We start from the raw sequence: 9,815 nt of genomic DNA, 5'->3' as shown, positions 1-9,815 counted from the left end.
TAGCTAGATCCGCCCCTGCGTGGGGTAAGATGAAGCTTATGGCAAGCAATGCTCCATCTGGTTTTTATGATTAGAAGGAGAAGTGTTTCTGCATTAACGAGGACGTGATTGCCCTAGTTATGAATATATACACGTTCCGCCACGGACTCTATTGTTGAACCCCCCCTCCCCCCCCCCCCCCCGATCTTTGATCGGATCCAAACCGGCTCCGATCATTGATATTTTTCGCCAAGATTTGAATCCGTTGCGTCATGAGATATGTGTTAAGCATTGATTTGTTGGAAAGTTTTAAAAAGACAATATTGTTATGTCAAAGCGTTTCGGTCAAATGGACACATGAGTGAATTTCCCATTAATATTAAAAAGAAAGTGCAATAAGTTGTCATGTATATATATCTTTTAGGTTTATTAGTTGATCTATAACTACTGATCCCCAAAAGTGTCTTAACCTTTGATATAAAAAGTATTCCTAAAATATGATTCAAACAAGAGCAGCAGCTAGAAGTTGGTTCCATGTGTCTGGAACTCCAAAAACACACCAATGTGTGCAATCCATTCCTCTAAAGCCATTGAATCTGCTTGGATGTCCATCTTTTCTCAACTGAGACAATCTTGTTATGTTAAGCAATGACACTGGTTTTTCAATACCACTCAGGACTTCCTCAATCACCGTCTCAGCACGCGGCATGCTGCCATTGAACATAGACTCGTTTATTGGAATCGTTTCTTTAGCACAGTTTGTCATACGCGGCTCGTTCCAGTCTGACCCACTGCACAAGTTTTGATTTAATTATTTCAATGTATTGATAAAAGTACACTTTAAAATAATCATAAGTGTTCAGATGATTTATTAAATTTTATAAATAATTTCTTGCGGTGTAACCTTTGTAAGGTGTTAAATGGGTTGTGTTCATGGGTTAATGGGTCGAATCTTATTTTTAACCCAAAAGTTTGAGACGAATCCAAACGACTCATACCCGAACATTGTAGACATGTGAAGTTGACAAAACACGAGAATTCCCGAATTGACACAAATAAATGTTTAACCTGATTTTTTTATTGTTTTTATATTAATACTTTAAAAATAGAATTCTATATAAAGTAATGTATAATTTTCAAACTATATATAAGCAATGCTATCTAACTTTTAAATTTTTAATAAAAAATGAAAACTTAGTTTGTGTTCCAGAATTATGCATGTATAACCCGTATACAACCTTATTGAAACTCATTTAAACTAACTTAGATTCATGTCATGTTAGAAATTTACACTCTATAATTTTTTCTCCGTAACTAATAAGATATTTAATCTTTTTTGTGACATTATTAATATTAACAAACTTTTGATAACTTTGTGTTAGAATTTAGGAAAACAATTTTTTATGGCTAACGACAGTACGAAAATAGTTAAGCTTATATGTGCTATATAATGCATTTAAAAACGTAAAGAGTAAGAAAACATTACTGGTAATGAGACGGAGAAACTCCTTGAAAAAACACCTTGGTTCTCTCAATGTTTACTTCCACATCGACCCAATTCGCCCAAGTCTTTAAACCTTCATGAAATGCAATCATTCTATCCATGTCCTTCTTTATACTTGGAACCTATTTTGATATAATCCCATCTACATCAAATCATAATAGGGAAAATGATCATCCATTATGGTAATCACATGTAAACAAACACAATACACATACGGTTGTTTTTCTCCAGCACGGTACCACCAAAGCCACGTATTAAAGATTAAAACATCGTTATCCTTCCATACATCTCCGCTTGTAATCGAATCTAGGTCCAAAACCCGACCAATTTTCTCCTCCACAATGTCAACCAAGTAGTGAGACAAGAACATTGAAATTGAAACCCCAAAATCCTACAAATTAAATGCAATTAGTTATATACAGTATATTCATTAGCTTTCCAAATTAACACACAATGTTACATAAAATGATGTATAAGTAATGTTAAGAAAGAGTTGATTATAACCTCAAACGTGACCGTTGTAGTCGAGTTAACAGCTTCTTCGGTGATATTGGAGTGTGGTGACAAGGCAGCATGAAGAAGGCACACCATCGATTGCCATTGGTTTAAGCTAATCGAATCTCCGATGTACATTATTTTCTTTCCCTTCATTATTCTTAAGAACTTTTGGGCGTCAAATCTGCAAGTAAAATTGCATGAATCGTAATGAATGATTATTTTCTTTCCCCTCAGTGTGTTTTGTAGTTAGTTCTTGAAGAAAGCAGGAATGAATGATTACATTATTAAGCTATATATATATATATTCATCGTACGCTTGAACAACTATAATTATCTATAATTAAATATGTCAACGGGTAGAACTTTGAGCAATTGTAAAGTGGTTGCCATGTGACTTTGAGGTGATTGGTGCTAGTCATTAAAACCATGGTCGTAAAAGTTACTAGGTGCTGACAACTTGATTTATTAGGGAGTTGCGGTTACTTGGCCTAATCGGGTAGTAATAGAGAATTATTTTCGTGTACTCGGCCTGGGCAAGGAGTACTCGGGAATTACTCGTCGAGTACTCAGCGCCTAGGCACGATTACAACCATGATTAAAACAACTTTTAGCAAAAATGCAAGAGGTAAATATCAGGCTTAAGTTTGACTTGAAACTCTCCAAACTTACGCATGCGAGAGCCTTGTGCAACGGCTTTCTTTGTTATTCATAGACCAGGTTAGTAACCCATATATTACACGAGCTAAAAAATGATATAATGTCAATAAAAAATGTTCGCATATTCGGTACAAGTTATATGTGAAATCAAACATGAAGTATATACCATCGTATATGAAACAATTATAATATATATTTAAAGCAAAACATATTTTGCACATAGGCTTCAAATATGTCATTCACATTGAGGTGATTAGAAATTGTTAATAATACAATTTAAGAAATTCATAATTGGTTTAATTGAGGTAATTAATAAATTTAAATAGTAATAAATGCATTAATTGTAATATCATTTAATATAAAAAATATTAAATTGTGGGAATGATAATTAAAAAATTAGTTTATTAGGTGGAATATTTATAAATGAAAATTGATTAGTTGACATCCCATGTGAATGACATATTTAAAGGTCACGCGAAAAACATGTTTCCATTTTATAGATTAGTTAGATTAGATTATTAGTTTTTCAATGTATACAAAGCAAATTAAACTTCTTTTTAACGGGCTGGAGTTTGTGATTAATCCCCTCTTGATTTTCTTTATGAGCATTGATCATTTTTTATAGTTTCTTGTAGTTTATCCACTATGTAGAAACTTTGATGAAGTGTCGCAGTTTTACATTTTGATGATTATGCCGTAACCTAGTTTATTATAAAATAAGACAATTTAAGTGTGACACATAAAATTTTGTATATATTAAAACGGGAACAACCAACATGTAAACAAAATGAAGATTAGGTATATGTACATGGTTATGATACAATATGATTGTTAGATGTGACTATGTGAGTAATATTATACCTATTAACTCCTCTAATAGTATGCTTCGGCACACAATCACGTCTCTTAAAGTTTTCTTTGGCCGATTTCGGTCCATTCGATGGTGTTTAGGCATCCTAGGTACTCTTAACAATGCATGTTTTCTCTATCTCAAACAAAGTATGTTAATCAGATACTAAACCTAGCACATATGTCTAACCTGGGATGAAAGGAAAACCATGATATGTAAAAGCGAAAACGCATTTGTTCAGAATGAGGACAACACCGCGTTTTTGGATATGTCAAAATGTATGTCATTCGACAGTAGATTAAAACGCTGAAAATTAGGAAATAATTTACAATATTAATTTGTTAAGGAAACTATTTAAAGGGATTTTAATCAAAACGGGATTCTAAATATGAAAAAATTAAATTATGTACTTTAAAGTAGCGTATGAGAACGCATTTAATAAAAGCGGGGGAGGGGGGGGGGGTCTAGAAATGGGTCACCGACTAGCCTAACACCTCAGAATCTCATATTCTATTTGAGTTCAAAAACTCTCAGATAACATAAATTTGTCGTTAAAAAAAACTATTGGTGTATTAGTATACCAAAATAATTAAAATAATACCAATAGTTTACTCTTGTTTGTACGCATTTAAGACGCAAACCATATGAAGAATTTATGTATAATCGTCACACATGAATAGTGTGACATTATTCCAAACAATGCCGTATAAGAAAAGGCGGAGATACTTTTTATGAAAGACGTATCTCTTGACCATCCCATTAAAGTGGTGACGTATGCTTGTAATAAGACTAATAACGAACGTACATCTTTCTCGTGTCATACTCATTGATTGCTTGTTTCTCTTCTAAAAATAATTCTCTTTACAAAAAATTAAAAACAATCTTCTTAAGGAAAAATTACTACCGTTACTATATAAATTAGAAAAACGTGTTGAAAACAAATTAGCTATTTTACCATATTATGAAACTATTAGATGAAAGTGCCTTGGTGGCGTTATCAACTTATCATTTCTCTAATAAGGAAAATATTTGTTCCGTTTTGTAAACCATTCAATTGGTCGAATGTTATAAAACAGTGATACATGAAGTGGTTTAACAAGAACATCGTTACATGATGATACACTGTCATTAAATAAAAAAGTAAGTCTAATGAATCTTATACATGAATATGTAAAAATGTTGTTTTGTTGTTAGGATCACACAAGTTTGTGAATTTGATGTGTAAATCTTTTTAAGTTGTTTTATTTAATATTTAGATCAATAGACATTATATAATTATTATTGCTTATCTTTATTTGTATATTTATTATTTGGATCATCCGGTATATTAAACGGGATTCTAAGAATAGTACGTAATGGGCAATCTCCTGCCACTGAAATTCGACCATATGACCATCGAAGTTCGGTTGAATTTTATGTAAAAAATTAATGAATCTTATATATTAGCAAAAAAAAAAAAAAAAAAACCTCTTAAATTCTAATCGCCAAGAAACATGTGAACAAATTTTAGGTCTCGTGAGCAATTGGCACAACTAAAAAGTAGGTATGCAAAGTAAATCTATTCTTTAAGTCTCAAATCTATATGTTCTTTTTGCATGTAGTTCTATATGAACATATGTATGTATGAAACTATGAATATACGTATAATGTATGTGGGAAGAGAAGGGATACATACTTGGGCAAGTCGCAATGGTCGGGCTGCCATCGGTACTTTAGGTAGCTTCGATCTGGGCGTCCGAACGTGATACAGTCGTATTCCTTTCGAATGTGAGAGCATTTTGTAGAATCATACATAGGTTACGACTCGTCGTATACCCAATTTCCTTGATACAAGTTGCACTTGTCACCACCAATTGATGTTGCTCCTGACACAAGTGCACACAAAGTAACAACAATTGCACACAAACATCCTCGTTCAATCCCACAACCCATGATCACTGATTACACACAAAGATGTATATATCTATATGTATGTATGTATATATAGAGTGAGAGTGAGATATTGACAATGTGAATACGTGATCGATCTGGATCACAAACAGCTCGACCACGACTTAAATAATTTGCAAGAGGTCAAATCTAGAATTAAAAGTTATATGTAACATTATAACTTAAATTAATGCAGATTACAAAATATTTAATATTTCTAAGAAAACTTGTGAATCACAATCAATCGTATTAATATCGATGTGTTATTAAAGAATGAAAAACATATGTAACTTGGAAAGAATATATTTGAATAAACAAAATTGGAACTTAATATGTATTAAATATTAATTAACATTAAATATTTTTCCTTGGACATGGAAACTTGGAAATGCATATTTAATGGTTTTATTGTACCTCGGATGACTTTTATTTTTTACATGAAACAAAACACATGCCACGAATAGTCGAATATAACATGAAAATTTTTGAATTTAATCTAGATAAGGTCAGGTCAGTTTATAAATATTTAAACCGACATCTTCTACAAAGTAAATTAATAATTATATTAAATTACATCGAAACAGAAGGAAAACGGGCAACAAGCTGCACCGCTATCGCTACCGTTTTTGATTGACAAAGCAAATCGACCGGTTTAACCCGTTAAATTATATAATTATCTTTTTAAATGTGTTTTACATAATAGCACTACTAGTGGAGTATTTTAAGCCCCTAGTTAAAGGGAACATATTTGAACATCAGGTTTTTATAGTTTGTTTGAACATAATAACTTTATACACACTCATTTCTAGTTTTCTAACTTTTTGTTACGAACTTGTAACTTATTAGCATTAATGTAAAATAATATAAGTTTCAGGTTAAATGTATTGTATTTGTAATAAGAATGAAAATCGTTCCGGGTTCAAGTTCATGTGTCTTGACACTGACACGATTTTCGCGTTTTTATTGTCTTCAGGTTCACGTATCTAGCCGTATTCTCAAATTTATGGCTCAGGTTTGTGTTCAGGTTTCTTACATTGAAGTTACACAAAACCTCACTCATTTTTATTTATATTACTTATATATTGATAAAATATATTTGCTTTTGATTTCAAAATTACTTGGATATCTACCTACACTATTAAAACAAAACCATTATTTCACATTCTATTCAATTAAAATAGACGACTAGGATGCTAACTAATAATATTATAATTAATATATTTACTAATAAAGTTACAAATAAAACTTTAAATGTTATATTAAATTAGGTTTTTAAATATTTATAAATTATAAAATTTTATTTATCATTCACTACTAAAAAAAATTGAATTATAAAGCGGTTTGATAAGTGAACCGCTGTAAACATAAGAAACATAATAATATAAATCAAAAAATTAAATAATTCATTTTGCTATGTGGATGAAACGCTTCAAATGCCAAAAACAAAATAAGAATATATTTAATAAACTATAAAACCGCTGTAAAGGTTGCCCATTTGAAAATTGCAACGTTTCTATCCAGCTCATACATATATCATGCATATATCTTTCATTCTTAATTGTCTTCTTCATTTATTTTCAAGCTCTCATCATCTATATTTATGAAGGTAAAAGAATTTTGGTTTCTTTTTTTCTTTTTCTTTTAAATATTATTACTATACTTAGGTGCTGTTTGTTTTTTAAGAGGTAAAATGTTTGCAGTCTGTGGACCACATCTGTAGCAGAAGAGGTGGACCAAACTTCTGCAGTCTGCAAGAAGAAGACTGTTTGTTTTTAACACGTCTGCAAACTGTTAAAATAAACAGAAATTTAAATAAACCGAATTTTTAAACATAAAAAAGGTCTTCAAACTTAAACTTTATGCAAACCTAATGGAACAAGATCTTCATTAAACCTAAATTTTCTACAAACTTTTTTCAACAAAAAACTAATGATAATTGGACAATTATGCAAACTAATTAATTAAACAAAAACTAATGATAGTTCAACAAATCAATTTCTTCAAAAAAAAAAAAACTAATAAACATTCAACAATAATTGAAAAACAATTCTCAAGATCTCGTAAGTCAATACAAACCAAACTCAAGCTCGTTTACATAAAATAAACCTAAATTGATAAACATGACATCAATAATCAGTCTACGAACATCAATTAAACCTGATTTCAACAAATTCCGATATTATAAACTTTCAATAGTATAATCCAATACACAAATTCAAACCGATTACATCACAAATCATACAAATATAGGTAAAGTAAACAAATCAACAAAATAATAATACATGGACCGGAGTTGTGGATGTGTGGCAGTGGGCGGCGGAGGCGGCGGACATACGGCAGGCGAAGGGCGACAGAGGTATGGGGTTGTCGGTGCGGCAGTGGAGCAGCGGTAGTGCGACAGTGGAGCAGCGACGGTGCGGCGTGACAGTGGAGGTCGCCGGTGATGGAGTTCGCGGTGGTGGAAGTCGCCGGTGGTGGAGGTTGGGGAGGTGATGAAGGGAGATGGTAGGGGAGGAGATAAAGGGAAGGAGAAGGTAGAATGAAAGGGGGCTAGGGTTTGGAATAAAATAGAAGATGCAGAAGATGTGAAAAGATGTTGGTCCATGTCTTTTAGGATAAGAGGGCGCGAATACGTTTTTTAATGAAATGTCTTCAGTAAAACAAACAGTCTTCAAGCCTAAAGGTCTGCGCGTGGTTTGTATGGTGCAGATATAAGAGGCCAAGAAGATATTCTAGTAAAAAACGAACACCACCTTACTCACTAACCAATCTTTTAGCCCTTTAGAGTATATACTCGTCAAAATTTATCTAATGGAGATAAATTTTGGATTCTCCCTTTTTCGGGACTACTTTTGGAATATTATATTTCCTTTAGGATGTGTATATATTTTAACGGGTTGACATTTAAGAAAAAATCCGATGATTATTTCCTCCTACTCTTTCGAGTTTGCGGTTTATACGCATGCTTGGGGAGTTAAGGGGAAATGCTGCCGATTTTTTCTTAAATTGACAACTCGTTAAAATGTATACATGAGAGAGATAATTTTCAAAAAGTGGGCTAGGATCCGTTGCCTTAGAGCACCGATTTAAACCATATTCATATATTTTTTTTTCTTTCAAATGGATCGTAAAGACCGGATGTACGGTCGTTTATCTACCGACAAAACATATATAAATGGCGTTAAAGGTTTTCTTAAGGCTTCCAAATATAATCAAGTGAAAGTTGGAGATAAAATGATTTGGTGTTCTTGTAGGAGTTGTGAAAACAACGAAAGATATAATGATATATATGAAATAAAGTACCATTTGATATCTCATGGATTTAAACCTAGATATACTTGTTGGTCAATGCATGGTGAGTCACTTACTGATCGTGGCACGTCGTCAAATAAGGACAATGATGATAAACACAATTTAATAGATAATGACGATGGCGATTTAAATGACGTCGATGACTATTTAAATGACATGTATAACGATTTAGAGAATAATGTTGGTGATAGTGAACAAGACAAATTAAAACGTCTATTTGAAGATTCAGAAAAACCATTATACACTAGTTGTTTGAAATTTTCGAAACTTAGTGCTGTTTTGAAATTGTTTAACGCAAAGACTAGGTACGGGTGGAGCGATGCAAGTTTCACATATCTATTAGAGGTTGTGTACGAAATGCTTCCGAAAGTTAATGAGTTTCCGGTTTCATTATACAAAGCAAAGAAACTTATGTGCCCGATGGGATTGAAAGTGAAAAGAATACATGCATGTCCAAATGATTGTATGTTGTATAGGAAAAAGTTCAAAAATGATTATAAATGTTCAAAGTGTGGCGCTTAGAGGTATAAGCGTAAAACGAAAACTGATGAAGTTGACGAAGATGTGAAGAATGGACATCCGGCTAAATTGTTGTGGTATTTGCCAATCATACCGAGACTAAAACGATTATTTTCAAATGAGAAAGAAGCAAAGTTATTGTGTTGGCATTCAGATGATCGTATAAATGATGGAAAATTAAGATATGCTGCGGATTCACCTCAATGGAAAAATATTGATAATATGTATCCAGAATTTGACAACGAGGTTAGAAACATATAGTTTGGACTTAGATCAGAAGGAATTAACCCTTTCGGAGCCATGAGTAGCCTTTATAGTGCATGGCCAGTTCCTCTATGCATCTACAATCTTCCACCATGGTTATAAAAGTACATAATGATGCCGTTGTTAATTTAGGGACCGAAACAACCTGGTAATGACATTGACGTTTACTTGTCTCCGTTGATTGATGACTTGAAAACTCTATGGGGTACAGGTGTAGAAGTGTATGATTCTTATAAAAAGGAAAGATTTATGTTGAGAGCCATGATTTTTTGCACCATAAGTGATTTTCCAGCATATAGTAAT

At 32.5% G+C, this 9,815-nt stretch overlaps 1 pseudogene across 1 annotated transcript; it reads right to left on the bottom strand.

The window, feature by feature from the left end:
* Positions 1–438: 438 nt before the first annotated feature.
* LOC143624730 (protein trichome birefringence-like 38) lies at positions 439–5,430 on the bottom strand (annotated as a pseudogene). Its single transcript, XR_013152164.1, has 5 exons — positions 5,164–5,430; positions 1,988–2,162; positions 1,699–1,874; positions 1,466–1,625; positions 439–770 (listed from the first exon to the last, which is right to left on the bottom strand). The product of XR_013152164.1 is annotated as a protein trichome birefringence-like 38 (transcript).
* Positions 5,431–9,815: the final 4,385 nt, after the last annotated feature.

Source organism: Bidens hawaiensis, unplaced genomic scaffold (genome assembly GCF_021521415.1).
Source record: "Bidens hawaiensis isolate Kalapana, Puna unplaced genomic scaffold, B.hawaiensis_p1.1 tig00003961_1, whole genome shotgun sequence".
Lineage (NCBI taxonomy): Eukaryota > Viridiplantae > Streptophyta > Magnoliopsida > Asterales > Asteraceae > Bidens > Bidens hawaiensis.
The sequence above is the reverse complement of the archived record's forward strand: the minus strand, read 5'-3'. Positions and strand labels throughout refer to the sequence as shown.